The sequence below is a fragment of the Castanea sativa genome, chromosome 9 (assembly GCF_040712315.1).
Source record: "Castanea sativa cultivar Marrone di Chiusa Pesio chromosome 9, ASM4071231v1".
Taxonomy (NCBI): domain Eukaryota; kingdom Viridiplantae; phylum Streptophyta; class Magnoliopsida; order Fagales; family Fagaceae; genus Castanea; species Castanea sativa.
In genome coordinates this window covers 23,769,088-23,788,679 of record NC_134021.1, presented here as the reverse complement: position 1 = coordinate 23,788,679, position 19,592 = coordinate 23,769,088, and the positions used below count along the sequence as shown (strand labels likewise).

At 33.5% G+C, this 19,592-nt stretch overlaps 2 pseudogenes; one reads left to right on the top strand and one right to left on the bottom strand.

Moving 5' to 3' along the window:
- The window catches only part of LOC142610371 (disease resistance protein Roq1-like), an 88,342-nt pseudogene extending 71,344 nt beyond the window's left edge, over positions 1 to 16,998 (bottom strand).
- LOC142609336 (epi-neemfruitin B 7-O-acetyltransferse L7AT-like) lies at positions 2,003 to 3,564 on the top strand (annotated as a pseudogene).
- Positions 16,999 to 19,592: the final 2,594 nt, after the last annotated feature.

Here is a 19,592-nt window from a genome sequence, read left to right as displayed (position 1 = left end):
GTTAAAAAAATCAGTTTTTCTTTTCTTTTTCCATAAAAAAGTTTCATAAAATCTCTCTTAAAACATCTGTTAACTTTTTCCTTTTTTATTTTAGAATTAGAGGTATATATATATATATATATATATTTTTTTTTTTTTTTTGAGAAACACAAACACACACACACATATATATCTAGGGGAAGGAGAACGAGATAAGAGAATACACTCACATGCAAACACCAAAGTTGCATGCAGCAGTTAGTATTGTAGAGTAAGTGATAAACTTATTCTCAATATCACACCTTACCAATGTGGAACGACTCAACAATGAGTACACATTTATTGTGAAAATAAACAGTTTACATGTACCAAAAAAATTAATTTCACTATAAATAAAAGACATTACAATAGTAGCACACATACTCTATTTGTATTTGAACCTAATGTTCGGTACCTCTCCAACTTTTCTCTTACCTAATGTTCGGAACACTAATGGTACATTTATATTTACTTTGAAAAATGCGTTTTGCAACACTTTAAAATGGTGTTTTCAAATTCACTGGAAATAGTTTCGTTTTGAAATCGCATGTTTTAAAATCGCAAATGTTAGAGCAGTAATAACCAAACGGATAGAAACTGACGTTTTAAGTTCAAAACGCACATCTTTATTCCAAAAACGCTGGCCGAATGGACCCTAACAAATGCTTATTCATTTCACTTATGTTTATTATACACTAATAATAGAGGCAAAACCATCCCAATTTCTCAGTGGTTCCACCTTCAATGGTCTATGGCGACTATAGTCCTCTAGGTCATTCTGTGTTGTACAAACTAAATCTCAGGAAGCATAACAAGGGAGTAAAACCAACACCACACACGTAACAAAATTCAAGATAAGCATCCACGCTAGGGTGGTTGATGCATTTGGTAAAATTTGATTTGAGAACTTTTATATATTTAAATATGACTTTTAAAAAAAACTAATATTAATTAAACTCTATTCTCTTATTTTAATTGCAAAATTTCTAATTAACCGCGTAGATTTTATTTTATTTTTTTTTTTTTTAAGAAAGCCTATAAACCAAAAAAAAAAAATTGACAAAATTTTTCACACTTATCGATACGGTAGGTTGATAATTGTAAAGTGAAAATGTAATATTAGTGGTAGACCTAAATGAGAATTAGTAAAAGTTTGTTAACTCAACTATTGTGAAATTGTTTTTGTATTGTTTTCTTCTTCTTTTTTCAAAAGTGCTACATTTACAATATTTTTACAACAAAATCCTAGCTGTTAAATTGTTAATAGCTCTAATTTAACCGCACCACTGAAATTACTTTTTTATCCATCAATAACAATTAATAACAATCTGACACTTAGAATTTATTGTGAAAAATATTGTGAATGTAGCATTTTTCTCTCTCTATTTTTCTTGCTTTTCATATTGATAAAAGTATATATAATGTTATTTATTAGTTAATATTTGGGTTTAATTAATACTATTATAATAAAAAAAATAATCTTATTGGTTAAAATTTAGAGGGTAGGCGGTCACCTCATGCACCTATACGGCAATACCGTACAGAGCTGGCCGTGATTCACACCTGGCGAGAAAGCCCCTTCGCAACCCACACCGGGAAATGATTCCTAACCACACCTTGTACGTTGTAGCCCCTGATCTCTAGCCATGGTAACTCTTTTAGCACTTTATATTGAGTGAAGCATTCATTCATATGATCATTGATAAATAATACGCATACATTACCGAAGATGAGTTAACTTCTATGCAATAAAGCATAGGTCGGCCAGGACTTACTGTACAAGTGCTTTTACGGCACACCATCTTTGAATCCAAGGGAGCAGTTTGAATTCCTTATACGGCAACAAGGCTTTAAGCCTTTTAATCAAGCGGACCTTATTCCACTAGCCAGTTCTAGCAATTTGTGCATGAAATTTATGTACTCGCAGTCTCTCTATAAAAGGGAATATATAGGATCCTTTTCCAAGCTATCTTTGTGAAGGTAAAGCAAACATATATAGAAGCCACGGATTGATAAAGATAAACTTTTGTCTAAAACAAGATGGTGCACGTTAATATCATCTCAAGAGAAATCATCAGACCATTTTCACCAGCAATACATCATCTAAAACCCTTCAAACTCTCTGTCTTGGACCAGTTCACTCCTACAACCTATATTCCACTTATCCTCTTTTACTTCAAGAGTTCCCAAACCTCTTCCACCGACCACCTAAAAAACTCACTCTGAGAGACCCTAAATAGCTTCTACCCATTTTCTGGAAGGATGAAAGACAACCTCTTTGTTGATTTTTACAACGAGGGCATTCCATATAATGAGACCCGAGTCCATTGCTGTCTGTCTGACTTTCTTCAACATCCTAAAACAGTCTTTAAACCACTTTCTTCCAGGATGTCCACTTCGCAAAGAACCAAAACCAATGGAAGTTCCCCAATTAGCCGTACAAGTCAACATATTTGATTGTGGTGGAATAGCAATCCGTTTATGCGCGTCACATAAGATCACAGATGGAGCCACCCTGAGTGCTTTTCTCAATACTTGGGCTGCCATTGCAGGCGGACATTGTAACAAATTAGTACGTCCTAATTTTTCTGAGGCATCATCGTTAGCATACTTTCCTCCACGCTATATATGGCCTCGTATTGTTGCACCTTTAATGGAAAGGCTTTGGTTCAAAGAAGACAAGTACAAGACAAGGCGATTTGTGTTTGATGCCAAGGCCTTAGCTACTCTAAAGGAGAAAGCAAAGAGTGAACAAGTGCAAAACCCAACCCGAACTGAATCACTGTCTAGTTTCATTTATATACATGCGAGAGCTGCTTCTAGATTAACATCTAGTTCTCTAAGGCCATCTATACTGGTCCAAGCGGTAAACATCCGGCGAAAAACAAATCCACACATGTCGTATAATTCTATGGGTAATCTCTTTTGGTATGCATTCGTAGCCCATGATTATAACTCAGTAGAGTCGACAGAGATCAAGCTTCGTGGCATGGTGGCAACCCTAAGAGAAGCTGTGGCAAAAATTGACAGTGATGTGAGAATTCTGCAAGGTCAAGAAGGTTTTACAACCAAGATCAAGTACTTATACCAGAAGGCAGCAATGGTTTTTAAAATCCCAGAAATTTTTGGTTTCACTAGTTGGTTGACGTTTGGTTTTGATGAAATCGACTTTGGATGGGGAAAACCCATTTGGGTTGGGCTCATGGGGGAAGGTGGTTTTGGTAGGAATCTCATCGTGCTCCAAAACACCACCTCTGGCAACGGAAATGAGGCATGGGTGACCTTAGATGAAAACATTATGTCTATATTGGAGCAAGATCCTGAATTCCTTGCCTTTGCTACTTTAAACCCAAGTGTTTTAATCCAATGAGGCTATACCTTTGATAATACCCATCTCCGTACTAGTAATATAGTTTCTACATTGTTGCATATGTATTCTAATCAAACTAATAAAGCTAGTGAGCTGTACTAAAAATATTTTGTTAGCACATTAATTGCATGCTACGTGGTAATAGAAACTGTGCTAACAATAAAAATCAGTATTAAAGAAGATGCTCTAATAAAATAAGTATTTTTAGTCCTATGTTTTGTGGTAAAATTGGAATAAAACCTCTAAATATATTTCACAAATTGTATTTATGAAATATTTCCTTTTATAATTATATTTGCCCATGTTATGAGCTGTGGCAAAATCAGGAATTTTTTTTAGGGGGGCAAACTAAATATATATAAAAAATGACTAAAAAAATGTTTTATTTCATAAATTAATTTTAAATTAATAAAATAGTGTTCTAAACCAATTTATTAACTAATGTACAGATTGTTAATTTTCTAGTTCTCACCAATCCTTGGCATAATTAAGAAAGTGTCCATAGATTCTTAAATCTATCATCGAGCTCAAAATGTGTATGCAATCATATAAAACCAAACAATTAAAATGAATTTGTCTTTACATCAGTATAATAATTACACACAAATTCCTATTATAAATTATAAATATATAAGAATTACACATATTCCTAATATTAAATATAAATATCAAATAAAAAATTATAATTTTTTGTTATTAAAAATAAAATAAAATAAATAGAATATCAAAATTTAAAAATACTTGCAGTAAACCACAAAACTAGTATTCAGTTACAAAAAGCTTTACATAGCTTAAATCAACAAAAGTACAAAATAGATATTAGATAGCAGTAGCTCACTTTAGTATCTAGACATATAAAACAATATAAAATAATAAAAAATTTATAATTGCAAGCGGTAAAGCACAAAAGAACAAAACATTTACATTGTACATAACTATCAAAACATATGTCCTATACACAATGTGATGTAGAACAGACATCACATATCTTCCTGGAGCAGCAGGGGCACAAGAAGCCACTACGCAAGATTAAAGGGGTGCCGATAAAAGCCATTAGAGTGACAATGTCAGAATTGCATGAAATTTGGCAGGTTGAAGAGAAACAGCATTCTAATCCAGATTTATGATCTAACAAATTTTACCAATGCAACGCTAATCACATGAAAAATGCCATGAACGTTGCCAAAATTTAGAGGAATTCTTTCATTAAGGCCTCAAAAACAGTGTTTTTGCTATTTATAGTAATATTTGTTTTCTCTTAATAACTTTTAGTTTAAAAGTCAGAATAAGGTTGGGTCTGTTTTGGGACAACACTTAAGGTAAGTAGTTTATAATTTTGCATTTAACTCAATTTTGCCATTTTTGGTAAATTTCGGTATTTTTGTCACCTAATCACGTAATTAGTGTGAATTAGGGTTTTAGACATTTTTCTCAGTATTTATAGTGAATTCCAAATTTCTTCTCCTTGTGGATCAAAAAAACCTCCCGTGAATTCAAGGTTTATTACCAGAAACTAACAGTTTAGTTTCTGTTTCATTAAGAGAGCATTGTGTGTGCTTTCTTTAAGCTTCCGCAACATCACAGTGATAGTCTCTTTTATTTTGCAGTTTCGCATACCAATTTTCTCATTCATTTACACTGCACTTGTCAGACATCTTGAGTATTGACACCAATCAATTTATTAAAGTTTATTTTTTTACGAAGGATTCATGATCATGGCTCCTTTGTGGAGTGTAGCCCCATTGTGAGTATCTGCAAAGATCGCAATCATGGTTCCTTTATAGGCTTATGCTACTAAAATCCACATTCCTTGGTTTCTTCTTTGTTTGCTTTGAGTGTAGGCATATTATATTGCGCTTGCTACATTTCTTACTTCATGGGTTGGCTAGTAATAGCTAACAGCTTGCAGTTTCCAGTATAACAATTCTCCTTCAATAATCACTCGCATATGTCTTCTCCCATGAAGTGACTTGCCAACATCTCATAGGAGCTGAATAGGGCTAGCTAGTTGGTTTAGTTGGGTGAAAAACGCAGTGGCTAAGAGATTGGGTTGCTGAGCTTCTGAGCTATCTAAGCTAGTAGTTAGTTGAGATTGGCTGTGGAGTTGGCATTTAGTTAGTTGTGATGTCAGTGACAGTTAGAATTAGTTAGTGCCTAGCAACTTGTAACATAATGTATAACTATAATTTATATTTGATTAGCTATTATAAAGGGCTATGGTTACTTGTAATTCACCATCTTTGGAAATAATAAGCGAAAGAACATTCTTTTCTCTCTGAGTATCCTCTTCTCTTAGTGTTCTAATTCTCTAGGAGATTTTTAGGGGGTGTTTGGCAAACTAGTTCTAATACATTTCCACACATTTTAAACAACATTACATAGATTTTCACATACTTTTTCACCTACACGTATATCAAAAACACTCAAACAACATAACTCAAACTCTTCTCCCAAACACCCCCTTGGTTCCCTGAAAGAACTACTCATAATCTTCTTAATTCCAAAACAACCAGTGGGTTGTTATAAACATCTTTTTGGGAGATCAAGCATCTTTATGCCTTTGTGGCAGAATCATATCTGCAATTCGACATTAGTACATCTTTATGCCTTTATGGCAGAATCATATCTGCAATTATACTTTCCGAGGTGTCATCCATTGTAGGCGGGCCTTGTAACCAATTAGTACATCCTACTGTTCATAGGAATTGAATTATGAGGATAGCAGGTGCATTCTACATTGACCCTGATCCATTTTATGATATCAGGGCGGTTTTCTGTCTCAAATCTAGAACCTGTATAGGGGTATATGATTATACATATTGTTGGGAAATTTAAACCCCGGTTGATAGAATTAACAAGTTTTAAACCCAAGTTATTAATTAGATTTATTATGCATAAAACTTGTTAAAACAAACAAACATCAATATCATGTCAAAACTCATTACAGCGGAAAAGTAAATAAGACAAAATATGATGACCTAGGAAAACCAATGAAACCAACTAGTTTCACAGTAAAAAACCTAGGGGGAAACCTTCCTGAAAAGCAATCCACTATAGTAAAGAGAAGTTTTAGAGCTAGTACAAAACTTTTGTCCTTAAACTCTACAATCCCCGTAGATGAACTCACAGCAGAAACCTTCTACCGCTTCAGAACCTTTGAACTCTTCAATATACGAACACCACCCTTTGATGCACGGATCCCAGTACATGACTCACTCCTTTGCACGAATCCCAATACGTGATTCACTCACCAACTTGAGAAAGAAGAATGTTGGCTGTAAAGTTCTTCACTTCATCAACAACAAAGATCAAGAAGCACTTGGTTACAAAACCCTAAGGTACAAAGACCCAGTAGCTTCTTTTTTGAGAGAATAAGGCTTCGATCACCTTTTTCATATGTTCTCCTTGTATTCTTTTATGTGATGGCCTCTAAAATATATCTTATATATGTCTAGGGTTGTGAGAAAAGAAACCCTACACAAATACAAAAGCCTGGCCCAAAAATCAGATCTGAAAATTCTGATTTCCATAACCTTGATAGATAGCATCTGTCGAGCCTCATTAAATCTCGATAGATAGCTATCTGTCGAGCAGCTGTCCACTAGGTGTCCAGCAGGTGTCCAGCTTTAGTAAACACATTTTCTTCACTTGTTTCTTGGTCCAATTTTCGGCTTTAATACTAGACTTGAACAACATATTTTTTGAAGTATTAAACACATCCTAGATCAATCCAAATACAAGTAAAGTGCGTTTTGTCAAAGGATTAGCCAACTGCATAAAATATGTCCTTAATAATCTCCACATTTGGCAATCCGTGATAAAACCACAACAAACAAATGAACATATAAGAGAAGTCATAAATCACTCAACTCATACTCATTTGTTAAATACAATAAAATCTATCCTAACACAAATTCTTGAAAAATTTTGCAAGAAGAGAGTTTATGAAAAGTAGACTTTGACAACCTGTATTTCTGAAACGCTTTAAACAAAACTCATCAAGGCATCTTAGTGTGAAATAGAAATAATAGATTGCATACAAATAAAGAAACATGTGTATAAAGAAAGAAAAGAAACAACACATGTAGAGGTAGGTGAAGAAAACATACATCATCATCATATATATCAAAGATAAGCACAATGTATATAAACATGGTCATAAGACCTAGGTACAAGAACAAGAAGCTAAAAGTAGTTCCTACAACAACAAAGAGGTAAACACTCCCCCTAACAAGATGAAACACATCTCCCCCTTACAAGGTCATGTATTTGTCCCCCTAACTTGTAAAATCATAAAAAGAAACCACAAATTCTCAAATTTCTCTCCCTTTTTGTCACGATTGACAAAGGGTACAGGAAGCTATAAAGCATTACCCGAGAAATATAAAGATGATCAAGAATGATCAAGGGGCACAAAGAATCCATAAAAATGCATGAATGTAATGAAACAATATGCTATGGATAACAAGATAAAAGAAACATGCAAAACATGCAAAACATGTGAAAAAAATGCATGCAGAGGATCTCGATGGATCGAGAGGTATCAAGGAGCTATCGAGCAGACCTCGATGGATCGAACAACTATCGAGAAGCTATCGAGGAGACAGAAACTTTCTCAATTGATCCACCTAGCTATCAAGAGGTGTCGAGATTGCGATAAAAAATCAACAGAAGATCTCGACAGATAAGCCAGGTATCGAGAGGTGTCGAGAAGGTGTCGAGATGGCTTAAAAATAGTTTTTCAAAGAGGAGAAAAATACAAATATGAATGCAATCAAACATGCAACTCAGCCAAAAATCCAACCAACATTTTAACCTCTTAAAACATCTCTCAGTCAACAAAGAGTTAAACATGAAGCTCCCAAAAACACACACACACACACACACACTAAACAAGTCTAACCAATTTTATATTTCAAAAACAAGTCAAGACAGTTTAGTGAGTATACATCAACACATGTAAGCCTTGTGATGGCCAAATCACATTGTACCTGCACATGTATCAAAAGTAGCAAAGAATATTGCGTGTTGTGTGTGAAAACATCGCAAAATTGCATAAGTGTCTCTATGTTTGGCGATTTGAGATATGAGAAAATCACTTTAACTCACACACAATCATAACTGTTTGATAGGAACTATCACCTTTAAGATACATCCTATAACTCCCACATCTCCTAGAAAACACGCTTGCAATCATATTTAAAGCATTTTTGATCTTTTTACTTTTATTTTCTTTGCATAATTTCTTTTATTAAGAAAATCATGCATGGGTATACAAAGGAGAGAAAAGAAATACCCAATTATGTTAAGCTTTTTGACATTGCACTTTTACTATGCCGAAGCATACAGATGTCATTGATATTGCATTTTTGCTATGCCGAAGCATACAGATGTCATATCATGATTGGCGGGTAACAGTGGTGAGATCGTTATTTATGCCTTTCTCTTAGGATTTTCTAGTCCTACCCGTCAAAAAGAGTAATATGAGTGTTAAGTGCAAGAGATCACTTAACCTTACTCCTCACAAACAAAGAGCTACAAAGCTCACTTACTTAGTTGTGCATAGAAATGCACATCTAAGCTACAAGAGATACAAAGTTTAGAAAACTCTGTTTCAATGGCCATTTTAAGGTTCACAAGAACCGATGTACACAAACACATTGTTTTTGTATTTTTCTGATTTTTCTATTTTTTATTTTGAAAACAATACAAAATAAAAACTAAACAACCAAACAAAAACAGACAGACAACATGAAAGCATGAAAGAAAGATGCAAATGCATGAAGGCATGATAGAAATGTGCAAATGCATGAAAGCATGATTCCAAAAGCAGATAAAAAATCAAGCAAAGATAGTCCAACTTTAAATACAAAGAATTAAAGTAGAAGACAATAGAAAAGATAATTAAGTCTTAGGCTCCTTTCTCACCCACCGAGCACGAGTCTTTGGTCATGAAGATGAAAAGGTACATGTCCTAGTATGTCTACTAATGGACATAGAAGAATTAAGATTCTTCTGAAATTGAGTTAAAAAGAGCAAGACTTTTAATAACTTTTCAAACAAAGGTGTACGTCCTTGAAAAGAAACCTGTGATCGTTTGGACAATTGCTTATGAGGATACAACTTAAAGCAATTAGGATGAATGTGTCCAGAAACACCACAATGGTGACAAACATGAGGTCTAACAAAGGATTTAGAATTAGCCAAAACAGTTTTGGATTTCATACCTTTATTACCTTTCTCAGATTGAGGCACAATGACAGTCTTTGATCCAGAAGCCGTGGAAGAGGAGGGGCCGGAGGAGGCAGCATATCCTAAGCCAGTCTTATCAGAACTAGGCTTTTGAACACTCAAGACCTCTTCAAGTTTTGCACTAGACATTCTCTCCATTTGAGTTCTAGCTTGACTAAGTTCAACCTCAAGATTCTTAATCTTCTCTTCTAATGAGGTGTTCTCTGCAATGAAAGTCTCAACTAACCTTGTAGTCTCATCCAATTTGACTAACAGATCAGCCTTTTCAGTTTTTACCTCATTAAGCTCTTTTCTACAAAGATGAGAAGTCTTTTCAGATTTTATGAATTTAGTGCATAGCTTATCATAGGCTTCCTGAAGGGTCAATTTCTTGGGGTACTTCTTCATCATAAGAATCCTCACTGTCACTAGCACTCTCCACAATCACCTTATCGGTTGAGGCAGCAGAGGCCATAACGTGACTACATTCATCTACATACTCATCAGAAGAGTCATTCTCAGTGTCACTCCAAGTAGCAACCAACCATTTATCTTCTGACTTCTTGGTCTTTTCCTTCATAAGGTAGTTTGGACACTCTATCCTCATATGACCAAAATCCTTGCACTCATGGCATTGGATAGGGGGTTTCTCATTCTTACCCTTGCTAGAGGAGTTAGATTTCCTAGGAGGTTCACCCTTATCCTTTTTCCTAAACTAAAGAAGCTTGATAATCTCATCAGTCATGAAGGTTAGATCCTCATCCTCATCTTCATCTTCATCTTGAGAGTCCTCGATATATTCCTCTATACCCTTAAGAGCCAAGTTTTTACTCTTTCCACCTTTTCCTATTGAGCTTAATCCCATCTCATAGGTTTGAAGGTTCCCTACAAGCTCAGTCAGAGGAATTTGATCAATGTCCTTTGCTTCTTCAATGGCTGTGATCTTGGCATGGAATCTTTCAGGTTAAGACCTAAGAATTTTCCTAACAATTTTGGATTCCATAATAGATTTTCCAAGATTGAAGGCAGAATTCACAATATCCATGAGTTTAGCATAGAACTCATCAAAGGTCTCATCCTCCTCCATCCTTATTTCTTCAAAACTGCTAGTGAGTAGGTGGCCTCAAGAATGGTCCATGCTTCCTTGGCAACTTCCGTATATGATATTTTCTTGAATTCCTCATTGGTCACCCCACAAAACAAGGCATTCAAGGCCTTACTGTTGAAATTTGCCGTTGTGATTGTTGCATTATCCCAATCCACTGGCGCTTTCTTTGGCTTAATCCAACCAACTTCAACAGCTTGCCATATCTGTTCATCTAGAGCCTACAAAAACACTTTCATACGAACTTTCCAGTACGCATAATTAGTGCCATCAAATAAAGGAGGAATCAAAAGAGATTGTCCACGATCCATGACAATAGGGGTCAAGGATCACACTCAGGAAATTAATCCAATCAGAGTGTACCAGCTCTGATACCACTTGTTGAGAAATTTAGACTCCGGTTGATAGAATTAGTAAGTTTTAAACCCAAGTTGTTAATTAGATTTATTATGCATAAAACTTGTTAAAACAAACAAACATCAATATCATATCAAAACTAAGTGTAGGGAAAAAGTAAATAAGACAAAATATGATGACCTAGGAAAACCAATGAAACCAACCAGTTTTACAGAAAAAACCTAGGGGGAAACCTTCCCGAAAAGCAATCCACTATAGTAAAGAGAAGTTTTAGATCTAGTACAAAACCTTTGTCCCTAGACTCTACAATTCCCGTAGATGAACTCACAGCAAAAACCTTCTACCACTTCAGAACCTCTGAACTCTTCAATATATGAACGCTACCCTTTGATGCACGGATCTCAGTACATGACTCACTCCTTTGCACAAATTCCAGTACGTGACTCACTCACCAACTTGAGAAAGAAGAATATTGGCTGTAAAGTTCTTCACTTCATCAACAATGAAGATTAAGAAGCACTTGGTTACAAAACCCTAAGGTGCAAAGACATAGTAGCTTCTTTTTTTAGAGAATAAGGTTTCGGTCACCATTTTCATATGTTCTCCTTGTATTTTCTTATGTGACAGCCTCTAAAATATGCCTTATATATGTATAAGGTTGTGAGAAAAGAAACCCTGCACAAATACAAAAGCCTGACCCAAAAATTAGATCTGAAAATTCTGATTTCCGTAACCTCGATAGATAGCATCTGTCGAGCCTCATTAAACCTCGATAGATAGCTATCTATCGAGCAGCTGTCCACCATGTGTCCAGCAGTTATCTACAGGTGTCTAGCTTTAGTAAACACCTTTTCTTCACTTGTTTCATGGTCCAATCTTCATGGCTTTAATACTAGACTTGAACAACATGTTCTTTGAAGTATTAAACACATCCTAGATCAATCCAAATACAAGTAAAGTGCGTTTTTTCAAAGGATTAGCCAACTATATAAAATATGTCCTTAACACATATAACATCAACTTCAATGTGATTCTGTTCAGATAGTTTTAGTTTATTCAATTTCCTAGGGGATATAGAAAATAACCACAGTTCCTCTGAAACTTCTATCCAATTATTACAGAAATTTCGATTTAGTTGTTTACAACCATTGATGGAAATGTAAACATTACAATTTTTGTGATTATGTGCCTCCACCGATCGAAAAGCAATACAGACGGCTAATTTGAAATTTTTTTACCAACCCAGAAGGAAACAAAATTTCCAAAACTCTGATGGTTGAATTTCAAGAACTTTGGAAACTCTGTTCCTGGTAGTTTAAGAAAGCACGAACTTTCATATTTGCTTCTTGCACCTTCATGGACTTTATTTGGTAAAATCCCAAGAATTTCTCCAAACTGTTTACATTAAGCAAATACAAGAAATTGAAGTTAAAAAAAAGGGAAAGAAAAAAAGTGATTATTAATTACGTAAACATAAAGGGAGAGGGAGAGAGACCTCACCTGAATCAATAATCTGCTTGATGATTGTGGATCCAACGACGGGCATTTCTTTACATACACTTTTCTTACAGATTCTGAAAGCGTTGGAATTTCCTAAAGTTGCTTACAATTTTCTATTTCAATAGTTTGTAATCTAGCCAATCCACTAATGCTTTGGGGAATACTAATCATATTGGAATCACGTATTGATGCGAACCTCAATCGACACGCTTTGAGACCCAACAATCAATATTGGAATATTTGCCCAAGAAAGCTAAAATTCTTTTTTTTTTTTTTTATAGAAACTCTGACCCAACGTTTATAATCGAAACGCGAACCAAAGGCATAAGTTGACCTTGACCCAATGATTATAAAGAATCATGAACCAAAGGTATAAATTTTGAATTCCACAAGGAAGAATCCCTGATAAGTTCACAGTTATTGAAGAACGAAAAGAAGAGCAAAGCCTCACCTTTTCTGATTTTTATTCAACAATCTTTGAAAAACGTTTATAGACTTAAGGGCCTATTTAAGGGCTCCATAAAACTTGACAAACAAGAAAATATATTTTAAAATAACTCCTAATTGATACCTTACCATATCAGGAATCAAATTTGACCTAAAAAGCATTAAATGCACCTAAAAACAAGGAAAATACCTAAAAAACGTTCTAAATAATAAAAGCCCTAAATTCAGGTAGATTTGATCTGAAATAACAGCTCCAGAATAGGAAAAAATCTCCATTAACTGATATAGAGCTGGAAAGTCAATCAGCCACTAATCCACGCCATAAATCACTCCCAATTAAGCCAAATCAGCCCTCAATAGCTTGAATTAAATTTATTATGTTTTCATCTTCCTTTCGGCCAAGCTTAGAATGTCCTGCGTTAGAATCAGCCCAAATCTCTTGAATCAGCCCATTAAGTGCTTCTTTGATCTTCTTGGATCTTGCTCTTGTAATAGGCCCAACTGGCACATGCAATGGATCCTTGAATGCTTGTTGATTCTCATCACGTATAATAAGATGAAGGCCATTCTCTAATACCACTATTAATCATATATAAATCCTCCAAATATTTCATTTCTGGGTGAATATTAGGGAACTTCTCAAGCCTTCCGCGGTGATTTAGATTCAAGCTTTTAAGGGATCTTTGCTGGAGGCGGCTTGGAAGAATCTCAAGTTTTATGCAGCTTTCGAGGTTCCACCATTTAAGCTTATCAAGATCTCCAATTGACTCATGAACCTCTATTAAGTTTTTACAATAAGAAATGTACAATGACTCTAAGTTTGGAGTGCAAATAGCAAGAAACTTCTCAAGCCTTTTGCAGCAATGTAGATCAAAATATATAAGGGATCTTAGCAGGAGGTCACTTTGAAGAATCTTAAGTTTACTGCAGCATTTGAGGTTCCATGTTTCAAGCTTATCAAGATGTCCAACCGACTCATGAACCTCTATTAAATTTTCATAGCGACGTATGTCCAAATTCTTTAAGTTTGGGGCGCATAATAAGGAAGGTAATTTTGTAATGAATTTTACACAAATTGAGATTGATATTTTTCAATGCTTCAAACGTGCGGTCCTACAGGAAAAAAGAAAAAAAAAATTATTTCTACAAATTTTAAAAATAACATTTAAAGAAATCAAAATTCATCATTTCAAAAAAAAAATCAAAATTCATATATACTAATACTCATACCTGTTTTAATAGTTTCTCCAATCTAATCTGACTATTCGGCATATTCAGCACAACAATAGGGTAAAATTCTAATGGCAAGGGAAAATTATATTCTGGCCACTAAAGCAATCTTAACTCGTTGGGGAGATATTTAAGCCCTTTAGAAATTTGTACATTCTTAACTAAGAGAAATTTGAGATTTCTCATATTTTTTAAAGCATTAGCTTGCAATTTCACCTTTCTTGGTTTAGGTGAGTACCACATTATGCCTCGAATTTTATTCGACCCCTAGATAGGACAAAGAATTAGCTGCACTTCATAATAGAATTTGACAAAAGTATAAAAATTTTAAAACTTTAAATGAAAAATATATGATAAATTATATTTTCAGCGATATTGAGGGAAAAACAATCAATGAAAGTCACTAAGAAAAAAAGACAATCAATGAAAAATATTAGGAAAAAAATGAGGAGCAAAAGAACTTATATCGTGTTTTCCATTAGCAAGTTATAAGCATCCTCATGACACCATATCCTGCTACAATTTTCAAGCTCTTTGGATTCTTGTTGAACGATTTCTCTACCCATTGGTTGTAGCAAGTCATGCATACACAATATGCCCCATCTGTCAACAATTATGAGACACTTATCAATGAGTTTTCTAATACCCAAATTTGGAAATAATTTGCAAGCATCTAATATATCCACAACTTCGTCCTTGTTAAATCCCCTAAAAAAACATGCAATGTCAAGAAAAATATCTTTTTCATCTTCTCCCAGTCCATAATAACTTATCTTGAGTTTATCTAGAATTTTTTCATGTGGAATCTTCTTATACTTTTTGGATTCACATGCCCATTCATCTATACGTTTGTCATACAAATCAAACTCCATTATTTTTAGAGCTAATGGAAGTCCATCGGCTGAAGATATAATATGCTCTGCAAGATTTGAATATTCTTGTTTGGGTTCATTTTTCCCGAAGGCTTGCACATTGAAAAGAACACAAGCTTCACATGGATTCAATTTTGGAACCTCATAAATTATTATTTGAGCATCTCTTCCAAGATTGGCTAGAACTTGTTTGTCTCTTGTTGTTATAATGACTCTACTTCCAAAAGCAAACCAGTTACAATATCCAAGCAAATTTTCTATCTCTTTTGAGTTTTGACTGATCCACATCATCAAGAATTAAACGTACTTTCTTATTGTAGAGCCTTTCTTCTATCATATTGATTCCTTCACGTACACTATTTACCTTAACAATTCTACTTCGTAAGGTCTTAGAAAGTAGTGTCTCTTGTAATTGGATAATGCCAGCATCTATCTTTGATTTTTCTTTGACATTTTCTAGAAAGCAGCTTCCTTCAAAAAGATCAACAATTCTATTATAAATAGCTATTGAGATTGTAGTCTTACCCACTCCCCCAAGACCATGGATTCCTACCATGAAAACACCACTGGACTCCATATCTAGAAGCAATTCTATAGCTTCCGCTCGAGAATTAACTCCAACTAGATATTTAGCAATAGGTAATTACATGTGAATTTATTTAATACTTGATATCTCTTCAATAATTCTTTTGATAAATTTAGATTCATATTCACTGCAACAACAAAATCACAAAGCATTAAAAACAAATTATGAGTTGTAGTCAAAGTAAATATAATTATTTTTAAAGTAAATGGTATATAATTTAAAGGATTGATTGATAATTATCATTTAATACATTCATTTTATTATTTTTTTGGTTAGAAAATTAGAGTTGGGCTTTTAGCAAAAAATTGCACGGAAACTCCCTTAGGTGAGGAAACAAACTTATAATATAAGATTAAGAAATTTTGGAAAAATTTTCTAAGAATTAAATGAGAAAAACTTTTAATTATTAATATTATCCGATTAAATTCTTCTATTTCTACCATTTAATAGGGAAAAAAAGAATATATTCAAATTTTTACCTTAAAATATACTTTCATAATTCGGCATTTAGGCGTCATAATAAAACAAGTAAAAGTTTATAACAAATAAAAGAACATAGAGTCTCACCAATTGATAACATTATCTGAGTCAAAATTATTCCATTGCTATCAATATCATCGACGTTTATAGCTTAACTACAAAGTAAGTAAAAAATGGGATATATATATATATATATATATAATACTTTCATAATTTGTCATTTAGTGGGAATACCAAAACCATTAAAAATTTGTAACTTATAAAATCACACAAGAGTAGGTATTAGTTAAATACATACCCATTCTTGTATTCATGTCCAGACAAGTTAGCTACTTCAATTAAAGTTTCCCTCCACCTCTTAACCTTCTCCATGTTGTCTTTGAATTTTTTCTCATGGTTAATTATCTAGTGCTATTCCAAACTTTCCCTCATTTTTTCTAACTTCGGATGGAGTCACTTTGTAGAAAATTGGATAAACCTTCCGGATCCATCCAGTATTTCTACACTCAAGAATCTTGACAAGTTCATCCAAATACTAAGTAGAAGATGCATAATTTTTAGACAATACAACGATCGATATCATTGACATTTCAATGGTTTTAAGAAGTTCCTTTGAATTTTCTTCTCCCCTCTCAAGATTGTTATCACAGAAGGTGTTTAAGCCATAGTTACACAAAGCGGTGTATAAATGGCCTGTAAAACCATATCGTGTGTCTTCACCTTGAAAACTCAAGAAAATATCAGGGCTCCATTGGCGAGTGGAAGAAGAAGAGGTTAATTCTTCTTTAGTTGGGAAAGCCATCAGTATGATCTGTTAACTGAAGACTGAAAAAGATCTAAAAAGAGGAGAAGAAGAAGGAAAGAAATATCAAATTAAGATGTAATGAAATGGGAATTATATATAAAAGATGAGTGAATGCGTGCAATTTGAAAGGTTTTGAATGTGATTGAGAAATAGTTGAAAGAACGATGATTTTCAAGAAAGTGTGCTGGAATAGAATCGAACTAGAAATTTGGAATTGATTGGGAAAAGAGAGTTTGGTCCTTAGAGAGGAAAAGATGGCTATAGTGGATCCTTAATAGATACTGAAAGATATCAAAAGTAGCACCGAACAATGGTGCAGTCAAGTCAATAAAGTGCCTCTACGAAGTTTCTGCGATGCAAATTCTCCAACGGGGCTGTCCCCACATGTTTTCGATTTTCCACAATGACAAGAAAGTGGGAATCAATTTTCCATTAAACTTTCCTTTTTTTTTCTGAAAGAATTATGCTAGAGATACAACTTTTAGAATAATTTTATACCACAAATTGCCACATGGCGAGTTGTGATTAGTAAAGGTGTGTCTTCGTATGGCCCACTGACATATCCTTACCAATTACAACTCGCTATGTGGCGAGTTGTAGCATAAAATTGTGTCCTTAGCATGATTCTATGTCGAACGCATGCCATCTTATGCTTCTTTCCCACACGTTAATGATGATAAATAATTAAAGACTAACATGCAAAACTGACCCACAAATTTCATTTCAGTCTTCTAACTTTGCTTTTGTACATTTTAGTCTTCTAAGTTTTAGATTTATTCAATTAAGGCATTTTCGTTAATTTTTGTTAAAATTTTTTGAAAAAAAAAATCTAGAAAATATTTTTCAATCATTAATTGAATTTTTTTTTTTAATTTGAAAATTTTGAAGAAAAATTTATAAAATTGAAAAATTAACCACAACATATAACAAAAGTTGGTGGAAAGTTCTTAATTGAATAAACTTGAAAGTTAGATGATTGAAATGAATAAAAACAAAGTTAGAGGACTAAAATAAAATCTAAAAAAACTTAGAGGGTCAGTTTTGCACTTTATCCATAATTAAATATCAAGCACCAAGGTTCATGATTGGGTGGGTGGCGTTGGTTTTAATGGAAACTGAAAAAAAAAACAAAAAGTTTTCTTTTTCCCTAATCAACTCTTCACAAGATAACATTACTCATATTATTTGTATGCTATTATAGTCGTAAGAATACGTAATATAATATGACAAACCAAAATTTCAAGATAAAAGAATTCTTAAGACTAGCTAATAGCCAAGATACTAATGGGTTACCACTTACAAAAAGAATTTATTAGTTGGATTAATTGAAACCTACCATTATTATTATTTTTTCTTAAAATACTTTTATTTTTCAAGTAGAAGGAGAAAAAAAAAAAGAAAAAAAAAAGATAGCAATTCTCTAATTTGATTACCATGAAAGAAAAGAAAAGTGTAGAAGAAAATAGTTTTTTTTTTTTAAAAAGAGCCCACTTAAATAACATATTATTATTATTTATTATATGAAATTACATATTTAAATTTACAATGGTCATACCAGTCAAATGATTGCAATTGCTTTTTAAATTGCAGTATTCTTAGAGGTTTCAATGTGACAATACAAAACTATTAAGATTTTCTAAGCTACACTCCTTACAGCCAATGCTCAAATTCAGAGAAAATTTTGACCTTGTCATGAATAATGCTCCACATTGCAATATCCCAAGGAATATTGTTCTCATAACAGTGAAAATTTTCTTCTTTGATGTTTACTATAAAAAAAAAAAAAATGCACAAAATTAGTTGTAAATATATTTGAAAATCTCCCGTAATTATTCTTTTTCTTGGCATTTTATAAGTTTAAAGACCTTCTAGAGATAACTTAGAGGCTGCTCATCACCTAGTTTTTGAGATGAAGCTAAATAGGAAGATGATGAAAAAAAATTAAAAAAAGGGGGGGGGGGGGGGAAGAACCATGTTTTACATTATTCGGTAGAATAGACATTAAAAAATGAACATCTAATTAAAAAAAAAAAAAAAAAAGGCTAAGGTATAGACGCAGATGCAATGTTATCCACGTAAACCCACCAACTTTCATTTACCCAACTGGATTGAGATCCCATGCAAGTATGCAACACCACATGAGGATTACAAGGTGTAATAATTTTGAAGGGCTTAATTTTGAGAGATGAAATCGAAACGGAAATTTGGAATTAATTGTGAGAAAAAGGGAGATGATCCTCACTGAACAAATATGAAAGAAGAACAAATGACTATATCAAAATTTATATCAAATCTGGCCTCTTAGCCTTTATGGTTTAAGCAAGTAAGGGCCACTAGACTCACTTATTCTTATTGTCGATACTGACAATAGACAAGAATAGTAGGTAAAAAATAACCTCAAGACAATTATATGTTTATAATCACATTTTCTTTTTTATATAATATTTTTGTAATTATCGTTCATGTAAAGTATACACAATTGTATAAATATACAATGTTGTGCACATTTAATATTTAGTCTATAATGTAAAATGTAAATAGGAATATAAAACTTAACTCAATGCAACTAGAGATCCCTTTTTCCATGAAGC